Source organism: Piliocolobus tephrosceles, chromosome 5, assembly GCF_002776525.5.
Source record: "Piliocolobus tephrosceles isolate RC106 chromosome 5, ASM277652v3, whole genome shotgun sequence".
In the NCBI taxonomy this organism is placed as follows: Eukaryota; Metazoa; Chordata; class Mammalia; order Primates; family Cercopithecidae; genus Piliocolobus; species Piliocolobus tephrosceles.
Window position 1 is genome coordinate 138,478,085 of NC_045438.1, and position 14,649 is coordinate 138,492,733.

Below are 14,649 nucleotides of genomic sequence, written 5' to 3' on the forward strand. Positions count from 1 at the left end.
CCAAGTGCTTTTTCTGCATCTAGAGATGACCATTTTATTTTTGTCCTTCATTCTGTTGATATGATCTATCGTTTATTGATTTGCAGAAATGTAACCATTCTTGCATCCCCGGAACAAATCCCATTTGATCATGGCATATAATCTTTTTGATGTGTTGTGGATTTAGTTTGCTAGTATTTTGTTAACTTTTGCATCTGTGTTTATCAGTGTATAGTTTTTTATTGTTGTATCCTCGCCTGGTTTTGATAAGAAGGTAATGCTTGCTTCCTAGAATAAATTTGAAAGAACTCCTTCCCCTTCAGTTTTTTTGGAATAGTTTCAGATGAATTGGTGTCAGTCCCTCTTTAAATGTCTGGTAGCATTGAACAATGAAGGCATCCAGTACTGGGTTTTTCTTTGTTGGGAGACTTTTTATTACTGATTCAAGCTCATTACTCATTATTGATATGTTCAGGTTTTTAATTTCTTCTTGGTTCAGTCTTGGTAGATTTTATGTGTCCAGCTTAAACTTCATTTGCCCTTATAATCTAATGAGACCTATGGGCCACAATTTTGATTTTGGGTAAAGCAGTTTCTATGGCAGTTAGATTTTTTTTAAAAACTTATTTCATTGCCCCCACCTTTTTTGTTGTTGTTGTTTCAAGTGAGTTATGAGTTTCTTTTTAACTGAATTGTATAAGCAAAATATCTCCAAGTAGCCTTGAATTAGTAACAAATCAATCTTTTGTTTACCAGTCTTGTGTGCTTAATTAGCAAATGTGGGCAGGGAAGAATTTTGACTTTTTTTTTTTTTTTTTCTTCACTTTTTCCTTTTTTGGCTTTTGCATGGCACAAAAAACAAAATTTTTATGTTGAACAGGGATATCTTATATTATTGCTCTGAGATCAAGATTTTGACCTATTTGGTCTGAGGGCCTAACTTTTATAAACATTTTTTTTCTTTTATGTTACTAATTTTTCAATTAAGTGTTTCATTTTTGTACATAGTTGTTAGGGAAACCTAAATTTATATCTAGGTGGTTGATTACCACGGAGCTATTGTAATCTGTGAAGTCATTAATTTCAAAGCCTTTAAGACTGTTTTCTTTCCTTGAATGAAATGCCATAGGCAGTGAGTTTTATCTCAACACCTGTAGAAATGTCAGCAGGTTCAAGAAGGCAGAAAAAAAAAAAGAGAGAGAGAGAGAGAGAACTTCTACATATTAACTCTATAATTGCTGGTTTTTAAAATAATGACCATTTCAGTTCTGAATTTTCCTTATAAATGTGCACAAGAATAGGCCATAATCTATAGCCAGCAGGACTCTTAGAAAACTTGTCATGCCTTAATTGTTAACAACGCCAATCTGTTTATCACTCTTTCAAGAGCAAAGAAAATTATATAAATTCCATCAAGGAATGTTAGGAGTTTTGACCCGTAATCACTGGAAACTGTAGGAGATAATAAATACTTGTTGTTCTGAGCTACTAAATCTTAGGTAATTTGTTATGCAAAAGTAAATAACTAATATAGCTTCAAAAGAAAGGATGAATTATAGCACTTTAATTTTCTTGTGCTCTAAATTTATTATTATTACTATTATTATTGAGACAGGGTCTTACTCTGTCACCCAGGCTGGAGTGCAGTGGCATGCTCATGACTCACTGCAGCCTTGACCTCCCAGGCTCAAGTGATCCTCCTACCTCAGCCTATCTAGTACCTGGGCCTACAGGCATGCACCACCTTGCCCAGCTAATTTTTCTATTTTTTGTAGAGATGAGGTTTCACCATGTTGCCAAGGCTGATCTTGAACTCCTGGACTCAAGTGATCCACCTGCCTCGGCCTCCCAAAGTGCTGGAATTATAGGCATGAGCCACCACACTTGGTCCTGAGTGGCTTTTAACTAGCCATCAGTGCCCATTTTGAACGTTTATTTTTGCTCCTGGAAGATTGTCAGGAACAGGCATGGAAAAGGAGTCAAACAAAAATAAACCAAGATAAGAATGTTCACAAATATTTTCACCAAGGCGTGCAGATTGAACAAAATATTAAACAAAATATGAAAGTGAATTCACCACAAAATAATTTGCCTCACAGACAACATGTAAGTTCTGTAGAAACCAGAGTACTCAATCCAGAAAGGCCCTCCTAGAAAAGACCAATAGTCTTTTATCATACAGGAGCTATGTATGGTTCTTTACTAAGGGGACTGTATCCAAACCAGATTCCAAATAATATAAGAAAACCTCTACCAAAGGAGGGAGGCTCAGCCTGAGGGAAGACACCAGGGCAGGAAAGGCCAGCTGTGGAAGCACAGAGCTCAAAGGGCTCGAGTGAGTATGGCACACCAGTTCCAATGATCACTGATTCCTTCTGATAGAGACCTTTTAAACATTTTCTTATTTTTAGAGATGGGGGTCTCCCTACCTTGCCCAGGCTGGCCTCGAACTCCTAGGCTCTGGCAATCCTTCTCCTCAGCCTCTGAGTAACTAGGACTACAGGTGTACATCACTGCACTAGGTTTTGATAGTGACCTTTTCCAAGTCCTGTTTCTGACACCAGAGCCATCAACAAAAATAGTAACAGAGAAAGGCTCTCTAAAAGAAAAATATTTATTTGGAAATAGAGCATTGCAATTGGAATAAACTATGTGTGTGTGGGGGGAGGTAAAGGAAGACAAAGGTTTTTAAAGGGCTACAATAACCACTAACAAGGTTGACATCAGTCCAAGTTTAGACAGGCAGTTGCTGGGCTGATATCCTTATAGAAGTATTTTTATGTAAAGCTGTTATTGCCCTTGTACAAGATTGTGATTTTTGTAGTCTTTTGTGATAGTTTTTGTTATCAGGTATATAAGCATAGGAACACTCTATTCATGGCCTTCTGAGCTCTATTTGTCAAGGTTAAAAAAAATATTAGTGGCTCCATTTTGATTCTGCCAACTTCCACACTAACACAGCAGAATCATACCTCGAACTCTGGATGCAGGCGAGAACAAGCACAGACACAGTTAGCAGTGGGATCCCACCTCAGCTTGCTCCTCTCCCAGCCTTCTGCATATACAGGCCCTTCACCCTCACCCAGTCTCTAGGACATTAGGAAAACACAGGCACAAAAGGGGAGCAGTTGTGATACACAAACCCAAATCTCCACAATCTCCAGCAGGAAGTCTTTCCTGAAGTCTGCAGCCTCGGTGCTTCCTTCAGTAGAACCCCAAGATGTGCAGACTATGACCCTACAACACTCTTCCTCCCAATAACCACAGGGCTCACTTACCCAACTCCTTTAGGACTTCATTCTCTCAGTTAAGGTTGTTCTCAGGGGAATATCTAAAAATTACCACCAGCTCCTTCATCTCCCTCCACTCCTTATTCTCCCTGTCACCTCAGCACTTCGAAGGTTCTGGCTCTGGAATAGAGGAACCCCTTCATCATTTCCCCACTGTCATCTTCTCTTTTCCCTGTTTCTTCCATGTGTGTTTTTGAATTATACTATTCCTGTCAGTACATAAAATTGCCTAAAAGTTAAGTATAGCCAAGTTACAGAGCTAACACCTGTGCAATTACCACCCAGGTGAGAAACAGAGACCTCTGTCAGCCCCCTCAAGCTCCTTTGCCTCCCCTCAAACAGAACCCATCCTTCTCACACAGATGCCCTGTCCACTAAGCTGACCCCACCCCACGCCCTCTCCTATCTGACTCCTTCCCCTCTACTCCATTTGGCCTCTTTTCCCTTCCTGTCCTGATTTCCTTCCTATTTTGTCTTCTCCAGGAGCCTCCCTCATGTTCCTAGGCCAAAGCTCCAGGGCGTCTCCTCCCTTCCCCCATCCTGGGATTGGAGAATTCAGAGTTGATTCCTGGGATAAGGCCATTTCATCCTGCGAGCAGCAGAATCTCATCCAGGACACCACATTACATTTAGTCCCATCATGTCTCTTAAGGCTCCTCTGGCTGTGATGATTTCACAGAGTTTCCTTGTTTTTGATGACCTTGACATTTTTGAGGAGTATTGATCAGGCATATTGTGGAATGTCCTTTGACTTGAATGTGGCTGGGGCTGTGGGTGTTGAGGAGGAACAGCACAGAGATGAAATGCCACTCTCAGCCCATCAGGGGTACGCGGTACCCACTTGATTTATCACTGATGATGTCAACCTTCATCACCTGCCTAAGGCAGTATTTCCCAGTCCCGTCAAATTCCTTTGTTACTTTTTGCCTTTCCATACTGTTGCCTTTCGAAGGAAGTCACTATGTGCAGCCCACAAATAAGGAATGTTCTGCTACAAAGATTTCATGTAGGTTTTCGTGCAAAGTAACTTTTCTAATTTGTTGGTTAAGTGCCTAGGAGTATGATCACTGTGTTGTGTGGCGATTATGGTGAGTCCATGTTTGGTAAGTCTATGTTTAGCCTTATAAGAAACCGCCCATATCTTCTAGAGCGGCTGTGCCATTTCCATTCCTGCCAGCAGTGGATGGGAGTTCCTGTTGCTCTTCATCCTCATCAGCACTTGGTATTACCAGATTTTTGGGTTTTAGTCCTTCTAGTAGGTGTGTAATGGTGTATCATTGTTGTTTTTATTTGCATTTCCCTAATGATAAATGACATTGAGGCTCTCCTTATGTGCTCACTTGCCATCTGTAGATCTTCTTTGGTGAGGTGTCTGTTCAGACATTTGTCCATTCTTAAATTGGATAAATTGTTTTCTTATTGTTCAGTTTTAAGGGTTCTCTCTATATTCTAGATACTGATAAGTCCTTTATCAGTTTTGTGATTTGCAAATACTTTCTCCCAGTCTGTGGCCTTTATTGATATAACAACACACAGTAATGCATAAATACATGGTGTGGGAAAAGAAATGAGAAATTTTTAACTGTGAAGATTTCTGGGTAGATGATCTGAGTGACAAGCAACAGTGGTGGGGGTAAGGGAGCAATGGGAATAACTTATCTTTGCATATTTTATACTATCTTTTGAATTTTCTTGTGTGTGCATTAATAATATTCTCAGCCAAGTGCAGTGGCTCATGCCTGTAATCCCAGCACTTTGGGAGGCCGAGGCAGGCAGATCACAAGGTCAGGAGATCAAAACCATCCTGGCCAACTTGGTGAAACCCGCCTCTGCTAAAAATACAAAAATTAGTTGGGCGTGGCAGCGTGCACCTGCAGTCCCAGCTACTTGGGAGGCTGAGGCAGGAGAATTTCTTGAACCCAGGAGGCGGAGGCTGCAGTGAGCCGAGATCGCGCCACTGCACTCCAGCCTAGGTGACAGAACGAGACTCTGTCTCAAATAATAATAACAATAATAATAATATTCTCAAAAATAAATTACATAAAAATCCCTTACACTTGTGAAACCCTTGACAGATTGTGTCCAGATCATGTGTTAAGACTCAGATTCTGATCCCCTATTCTAGGACTAATGGTATTCTAATTGAACTATTTTGCCTTGAAATTTCCATTTCTGGAAAAGGTGGTTAGATGATATGAACCAATCCTCCCACTGAAAAAGCTGAAAGTGCCATTTAAAATGCAAAACTCATTTTCTTAAAGCATCAAAATGCTGAGAAGATGGTAATAAATGTCCGTACCCCACAAAGAAGGGAAAGATGCTGTTTGGCCTCATAGAGAGCAGTGGCATCAGAAATGGAGAAAAGGCTCTGTAAGATCATTGCCCAGAGCCGAGACACGGGGGCCCTGCACGTCCAGCTCTTTGCCCCATTTTCCTCACTTTGTACCCATCTATCTGCCTTCCCTTTTAAAATTTCAAACAAAGCTCTTTATTTCTGATACATTATAATATATATGTATAAGGTATAATATATAACATATATTCACTGTGGAAACATTATAAAATGCTGTCAAAGATAAATGACAAATTAAAAATAACCTGTAAACCTTACACCAGAGATATTTTGTTGCATTTCCTTTTAGTCTGTTTTGTATCCTCCTCCTGCTGCTGCCTGAGTGCTTCTCTCTCTCCGTGGATGAGCACAGACCTCAGTGACTCCAGCCCTCACTTTCCAGATTTCAGTTCACTCTCGCACCTCCTGAGGGGGCTACTTCTCACTTTATTTCCCTCCTCACACCCCTCCAATCCTGTCCCACTCCTCACTCTTAGACAATGAGGTTCTTTCTTTTTTCACTCAGGAAAAAAAAAAAAAGGACTCGAGTGAGAAGAACATCATCATCCCATGACAACCCTGTCTCCACCTGTCTCCTGGGTCTTCCCACCAGTGATGACGGATGGTCCTCAGCTCCTGTCTAAGGCTACAAGATCCACCCGTCTCCCCTAGATCAGTCTCCCCTCTCTACTGGCTCATTCATTTCTGCATACAAACATGCTGTAATATTTCCCATTAACACAAAGAAAACTCAACTAAATAAATAAAAATAAAATCCTAACAAAAAAAAAAAAAATCCATTTCCTGGCCTGCCGCTGCAGAGCAGAGCCGCCACCTGGGAAGAGCAGCCGCTGCCACCCAGGACTAGGCCCTCAGAGAGGAGGAGGCAAGAAGATGGTGGACGACCCCAGTGCTTCCGACAGGAACGTGGAGATCTGGAAGATGAAGAAGTTCAGTAAAAGCCTGGAGGTGGCCCGCGGCAATGACACCAGCATGATATCACTGATCATTCCTCCTAAAGACCAGATTTAACGAGTGTCAAAAATGTTAGCAGATGAGTTTGGATCTGCATCTAACATTAAGTCACAAGTAAACTGCCTTTCAGTCCTGGGAGCCATTACATCTGTACAACAAAGACTCAGACTTTATAACAAAGTACCTCCAAATGGTCTGGTGGTTTACTGTGGAACAATAGTAACAGAAGGAGGAAAGGAAAAGAAAGTTAACGTTGATTTTTAACCTTTCAAACCAATTAATACGTCATACTATTTGTGTGACAACAAATTCCATACAGAGGTTCTTACAGCACTACTTTCAGATGATAGCAAGCTTGGATTCATTGTAATAGATGGTAGTGGTACACTTTTTGGCACACTCCAAGGAAACACAAAAGAAGTCCTGCAAAAATTCACTGCGGATCTCCCAAAGAAACACGGTAGAGGAGGTCAGTCAGCCTTGTGTTTTGCCCGTTTAAGAATGGAAAAGCAACCTAACAATGTTCAGAAAGTAGCAGAGAATGCTGTGCAGCTGTTTATTTCTGGGGACGAAGGGAAGATGGCTGGTCTAGTTTTAGCTTGATCTGCTGACTTTAAAAATGAACTAAATCAATATGATATGTTTGATCAGAGGTTACAATTGAAAGTTTTAAAATTAGTTGATAGGCCGGGTGTGGTGGCTCACGACTGTAATCCAGCACTTTGGGAGGCTGAGGCGGGCGGATCATGAGGTCAGGAGATTGAGACCATCCTGGCTAACACGCTGAAACCCTGTCTCTACTAAAAATACAAAAACAGAGGACCCAGAGCAAGATGGCCAAATAGGAACAGCTCCAGTCTCCAGCCCCCAGTGTGAGCGACACAGAAGATGGATGATTTCTGCATTTTCAACTGAGGTACCAGGTTCATCTCACTGGGGAGTGCTGGACAATTGGTGCTGGTCAGCTGGTGCAGCCCAACCAGTGAGAGCTGAAGCAGGGTGAGGCACCGCCTCACCTGGGAAGTGCAAGGGGGAAGGGAATCCCTTTTCCAAGCCAGGGGAACTGAGACACACAACACCTGGAAAATCGGGTAACTCCCACCCTAATACTGCGCTTTACCAAGGGTCTTAGCAAACAGCACACCAGGAGATGACATCCCACACCTGGCCAGGAGGGTCCCACACCCATGGAGCCTCCCTCATTGCTAGCACAGCAGTCTGCGATCTAACTGCAAGGCAGCAGTGAGGCTGGGGGAGGGGCGCCCGCCATTGCTGAGGCTTAAGTAGGTAAACAAAGCCTCGGGGAAGCTCGAACTGGGTGGAGCCCACAGCAGCTCAAGGAGGCCTGCCTGTCTCTGTAGACTCCACCTTTGGGGACAGCGCACAGCTAAACAAAAAGCAGCAGAAACCTCGGCAGATGCAAATGACCCTGTCTGACAGCTTTGAAGAGAGCAGTGGATCTCCTAACATGGAGGTTGAGATCTGAGAACAGACAGACTGCCTGCTCAAGTGGGTCCTTGACCCCTGAGTAGCCTAACTGGGAGACATCCCCCACTAGGTTCAGAATGACACCCTGCACCTCACACAGCGGGGTACACCCCTGAGATGAAGCTTCCAGAGCAAGAATCAGACAGGAACACTCGCTGTTCAGCAATATTCTATCTTCTGCAGCCTCCGCTGCTGATACCCAGGCAAAGTCTGGAGTGGACCTCAAGCAATCTCCAACAGACCTACAGCTGAGGGTCCTGACTGTTAGAAGGAAAACTAACACACAGAAAGGACACCCACACCAAAACCCCATCAGTACGTCACCATCATCAAAGACCAAAGGCAGATAAAACCACAAAGATGGGGAAAAACCAGGGTAGAAAAGCTGGAAATTCAAAAAACAAGAATGCATCTCCCCCTCCAAAGGAACACAGCTCATTGCCAGCAACGGATCAAAGCTGGATGGAGAATGACTTTGACGAGTTGAGAGAAGAAGGCTTCAGTCCATCAAACTTCTCAGAGCTAAAGGAGGAATTACGTACCCAATGCAAAGAAACTAAAAATCTTGAAAAAAGAATGGAAGAATTGATAACTAGAATAATCAATGCAGAGAAGGCCACAAATGAACTGACAGAGATAAAAACCATGACACGAGAAATACGTGACAAATGCACAAGCTTCAGTAACCGACTTGATCAACTGGAAGAAAGAGTATCAGCAATTGAGGATCAAATGAATGAAATGAAGCGAGAAGTCTAAAGAAAAAAGAGGAAAAAGAAATGAACAAAGCCTTCAAGAAGTATGGGGTTATGTGAAAAGACCAAATCTACATCTGATTGGGGTGCCTGAAAGTGAGGGGGAAAATGGAACCAAGTTGGGAAACACTCTTCAAGATATCATCCAGGAAAACTTCCCCAACCTAGTAAGGCAGGCCAACATTCAAATTCAGGAAATACAGAGAATGCCACAAAGATACTCCTCGAGAAGAGCAACTCCAAGACACATAATTGTCAGATTCACCAAAGTTGAAATGAAGGAAAAAATGTTAAGGGCAGCCAGAGAGAAAGGTTGGGTTACCCACAAAGGGAAGAACATCAGACTAACAGCAGATCTCTCCACAGAAACTACAAGCCAGAAGAAAGTGGGGGCCAATATTCAAAATTCTTAAAGAAAAGAATTTTCAACCCAGAATTTCATATCCAGCCAGACTAAGTTTCATAAGTGAAGGAGAAACAAAATCCTTTACAGACAAGCAAATGCTTAGAGATTTTGTTACCACCAGGCCTGCCCTACAAGAGACCCTGAAGGAAGCACTAAACATGGAAAGGAACAACCGGTACCAGCCATTGCAAAAACATGCCAAAATGTAAAGACCATCGAGGCTAGGAAGAAACTGCATCAACTAACGAGCAAAATAACCAGCTAGTATCACAACGACAGGATCAAGTTCACACATAACAATATTAACCTTAAATGTAAATGGACTAAATGGTCCAATTAAAAGATACAGACTGGCAAATTGGATAAAGAGTCAAGACCCATCAGTTTGCTGTATTGAGGAGACCCATCTCACATGCAGAGACACACATAGGCTCAAAATAAGGGGATGGAGGAAGATCTACCAAGCAAATGGAGAACAAAAAAAAAAAAAAAAGCAGGGGTTGCAATCCTAGTCTCTGATAAAACAGACTTTAAACCATCAAAGGTCAAAAGAGACAAAGAAGGCCATTACATAATGCTAAAGGGATCAATTCAACAGGAACAGCTAACTATCCTAAATATATATGCACCCAATACAGGAGCATCCAGATTCATAAAGAAAGTCCTTAGAGACTTACAAAGAGACTTAGACTCCCATACAATAATAATGGGAGACTTCAACACCTCACTGTCAACATTAGACAGATCAATGAGACAGAAAGTTAACAAGGATATCCAGGAATTGAACTCAACTCTGCACCAAGTGGACCTAATAGACATTTACAGAACTCTCCACCCCAAATCAACAGAATATACATTCTTCTCAGCACCACATTGCACTTATTCCAAAATTGACCACATAATTGGAAGTAAAGCACTCCTCAGCAAACGTACAAGAACAGAAATTATAACAAACTGTCTCTCAGACCACAGTGCAATCAAACTAGAACTCAGGACTAAGAAACTCAATCAAAACCGCTCAACTACATGGAAACTGAACAACCTGCTCCTGAATGACTACTGGGTACATAATGAAATGAAGGCAGAAATAAAGATGTTCTTTGAAACCAATGAGAACAAAGATACAACATACCAGAATCTCTGGGACACATTTAAAGCAGTGTGTAGAGGGAAATTTATACCACTAAATGCCCACAAGAGAAAGCTGGAAATATCTAAAATTGACATTCTAACATCACAATTGAAAGAACTAGAGAAGCAAGAGCAAACACATTCAAAAGCTAGCAGAAGGCAAGAAATAACTAAGATCAGAGCAGAACTGAAGGAGATAGAGACACAAAAAACCCTCCAAAAAATCAATGAATCCAGGAGTTGGTTTTTTGAAAAGATCAACAAAATTGATAGACTGCTAGCAAGACTAATAAAGAAGAAAAGAGAGAAGAATCAAAAAGACACAATAAAAAATGATAAAGGGGATATCACCACCGACCCCACAGAAATACAAACTACCATCAGAGAATACTATAAACACCTCTACGCAAATAAACTAGAAAATCTAGAAGAAATGAATAATTTCCTGGACACTTACACTCTCCCAAGACTAAACCAGGAAGAAGTTGAATCCCTGAATAGACCAATAGCAGGCTCTGAAATTGAGGCAATAATTAATAGCCTACCAACCAAAAAAAGTCCAGGACCAGATGGATTCACAGCTGAATTCTACCAGAGGTACAAGGAGGAGCTGGTACCATTCCTTCTGAAACTATTCCAATCAATAGAAAAAGGGGAAATCCTCCCTAACTCATTTTATGAGGCCAACATCATCCTGATACCAAAGCCTGGCACAGACACAACAAAAGAGAATTTTAGACCAATATTCCTGATGAACATCAATGCAAAAATCCTCAATAAAATACTGGCAAACCGAATCCAGCAGCACATCAAAAAGCTTATCCACCATGATCAAGTGGGCTTCATCCCTGGGATGCAAGGTTGTTTCAACATACGCAAATCAATAAACGTAATCCAGCAATATAAACAGAACCAAAGACAAAAACCACATGATTATCTCAATAGATACAGAAAAGGCCTTTGACAAAATTCAACAGCCCTTCATGCTAAAAACTCTCAATAAATTCGGTATTGATGGAACGTATCTCAAAATAATAAGAGCTATTTATGACAAACCCACAGCCAATATCATACTGAATAGGCAAAAACTGGAAGCATTCCTTGTGAAAACTGGCACAAGACAGGGGTGCCCTCTCCCACCACTCCTATTCAACATAGTTTTGGAAGTTCTGGCTAGGGCAATCAGGCAAGAGAAAGAAATCAAGGGTATTCAGTTAGGAAAAGAAGAAGTCAAATTGTCCCTGTTTGCAGATGACATGATTGTATATTTAGAAAACCCCACTGTTTCAGCCCAAAATCTCCTTAAGCTGATAAGCAACTTCAGCAAAGTCTCAGGATACAAAATTAATGTGCAAAAATCACAAGCATTCTTATACACCAGTAACAGACAAACAGAGAGCCAAATCAGGAATGAACTTCCATTCGCAATAGCTTCAAAGAGAATAAAATACCAAGGAATCCAACTTACAAGGGTTGTAAAGGACCTCTTCAAGGTGAACTACAAACCACTGCTCAGTGAAATAAAAGAGGACACAAACAAATGGAAGAACATACCATGCTCATGGATAGGAAGAATCAGTATCATGAAAATGGCCATACTGCCCAAGGTAATTTATAGATTCAATGCCATCCCCATCAAGCCACCAATGACTTTCTTCACAGAATTGGAAAAAACTGTTTTAAAGTTCATATGGAACCAAAAAAGAGCCCGCATTGCCAAGACAATCTTAAGTCAAAAGAACAAAGCTGGAGGGATCACGCTACCTGACTTCAAACTATACTACAAGGCTACAGTAACCAAAACAGCATGGTACTGGTACCAAGACAGAGATATAGACCAATGGAACAGAACAGAGTCCTCAGAAATAATACCACACATCTATAGCCATCTGATCTTTGACAAACCTGAGAAAAACAAGAAATGGGGAAAGGATTCCCTATTTAATAAATGGTGCTGGAAAAATTGGCTAGCCGTTAAGTAGAAAGCTGAAACTGGATCCTTTCCTTACTCCTTATATGAAAATTAATTCAAGATGGATTAGAGACTTAAATGTTAGACTTAATACCATAAAAACCCTAGAAGAAAACCTAGGGAATACCATTCAGGACATAGGCATGGGCAAGGACTTCATGTGTAAAACACCAAAAGCAACGGCAACAAAAGCCAAAATTGACAAATGGGATCTAATTAAACTAAAGAGCTTCTGCACAGCAAAAGAAACTACCATCAGAGTGAACAGGCAACCTACAGAATGGGAGAACATTTTTGCAATCTACTCATCTGACAAAGGGCTAATATCCAGAACCTACAAACAACTCAAACAAATTTACAAGAAAAAAACAAACAACCCCATCAAAAAATGGGCAAAGGATATGAACAGATATTTCTCAAAAAAAGACATGCATACAGCCAACAGACACATGAAAAAATGCTCGTCATCAGTGGCCATCAGAGAAATGCAAATCAAAACCACAATGAGATACCATCTCACACCAGTTAGAATGGCAATCATTAAAAAGTCAGGAAACAACAGGTGCTGGAGAGGATGTGGAGAAACAGGAACACTTTTACACTGTTGGTGGGACTGCAAACTAGTTCAACCATTGTGGAAAACAGTATGGTGATTCCTCAAGGATCTAAAACTAGAAATACCATATGACCCAGCCATCCCATTACCGGGTATATACCCAAAGGATTATAAATCATGCTGCTATAAAGACACATGCACACGTATGTTTATTGCGGCACTATTCACAATAGCAAAGACTTGGAATCAACCCAAATGTCCATCAGTGACAGACTGGATTAAGAAAATGTGGCACATATACACCATGGAATACTATGCAGCCATAAAAAAGGATGAGTTTGTGTCCTTTGTAGGACATGGATGCAGCTGGAAACCATCATTCTCAGCAAACTATCGCAAGAACAGAAAACCAAACACTGCATGTTCTCACTCATAGGTGGGAATTGAACAATGAGATCACTTGGACTCGGGAAGGGGAACATCACACACCAGGGCCTATTATGGGGAGTGGGGAGGGGGGATGGCATTGGGAGTTATACCTGATGTAAATGACGAGTTGATGGGTGCAGCACACCAACATGGCACAAGTATACATATGTAACAAACCTGCACATTGTGCACATGTACCCTAGAACTTAGAGTATAATAAAAAAAAATAATAATACAAAAACAAAATTACCCAGGCGTGGTGGCGGACGCCTGTAGTCCCAACTACTCGGGAGGCTGAGGCAGGAGACTGGCGTGAACCCGGGAAGCGGAGCTTGCAGTGAGCCGAGATGGCACCACTGCACTCCAGCCTGGGCGACAGAGCGAGACTCCGTCTCAAAAAAAAAAAAAAAAAAAAAAACAGGTTGATATATCCTATAGTGGTGAAAATTGATTCAACCAAGCTGTTGAGTTATCTACCAAATTCCTCTCCAAAGTGAAATTTATTCAAAAGAAGAAATTAATAGGATGATACATTGATGAAATCAGCCAGGACACAGGCAGGTACTGTTTTGGCGTTGAAGATACACTAAAGGCTTTGGAAATGGGAGCTGCAGAAATTTTAATAGCCTATGAAAATCTGAATATAATGGGATATGTTCTTCATTGCCAAGGCACAGAAGAGGAGAAAATTCTCTATCTAACTCCAGAGCAAGAAAAGGATAAATCTCATTTCACAAAGAGACCGGACGGGAACATGAGCTTATCGAGAGCATGCCCCTGTTGGAATGGTTTGCTAACAACTATAAAAAGGTTGGAGTTACTTTGGAAATTGTCACATATAAATAACAAGAAGGGTCTCAGTTTGTGAAAGGATTTGGTGGAACTGGGGGTCTCTTGCGGTACCAAGTAGATTTCCAAAGAATGGAATATCAAGAAGGAGACGATGAAGTTTTTTACCTTGATGACTACAAAGTAGTCGACATGGGTCTGGCAAAATGTGCCTCACTCTCCAGCATCCAACCCAAGGAGCATACTCATGGTGGAATCCAAACAGATCCCTGCCTTACAATTGGAACATTTCCAGAACTTAATCCATGAGCACTTGATATTGAAAAGAAAACCGAAACAAAACCAGACCCAGCCCTACACTTTGGTTTGTGATGATGTCAGCACAGCAGCCTACAACTAAATTCCTAAATGCCACTTTGGACTAATTTTAAAAAGAATCCCAGTTTTTACTTTTACTCAATGGTGAAATTGGCTGCTCTTGTATTTTATTTTAAAAATGATTTTTTTAACCTTTATACAAAGAAGCAAAAATACTTTAACTGCTGTA

At 41.1% G+C, this 14,649-nt stretch overlaps 1 pseudogene; it reads left to right on the forward strand.

Moving 5' to 3' along the window:
- Positions 1 to 6,495: 6,495 nt before the first annotated feature.
- LOC111527875 lies at positions 6,496 to 14,411 on the forward strand (annotated as a pseudogene).
- The last annotated feature ends 238 nt before the right edge of the window (positions 14,412 to 14,649 follow it).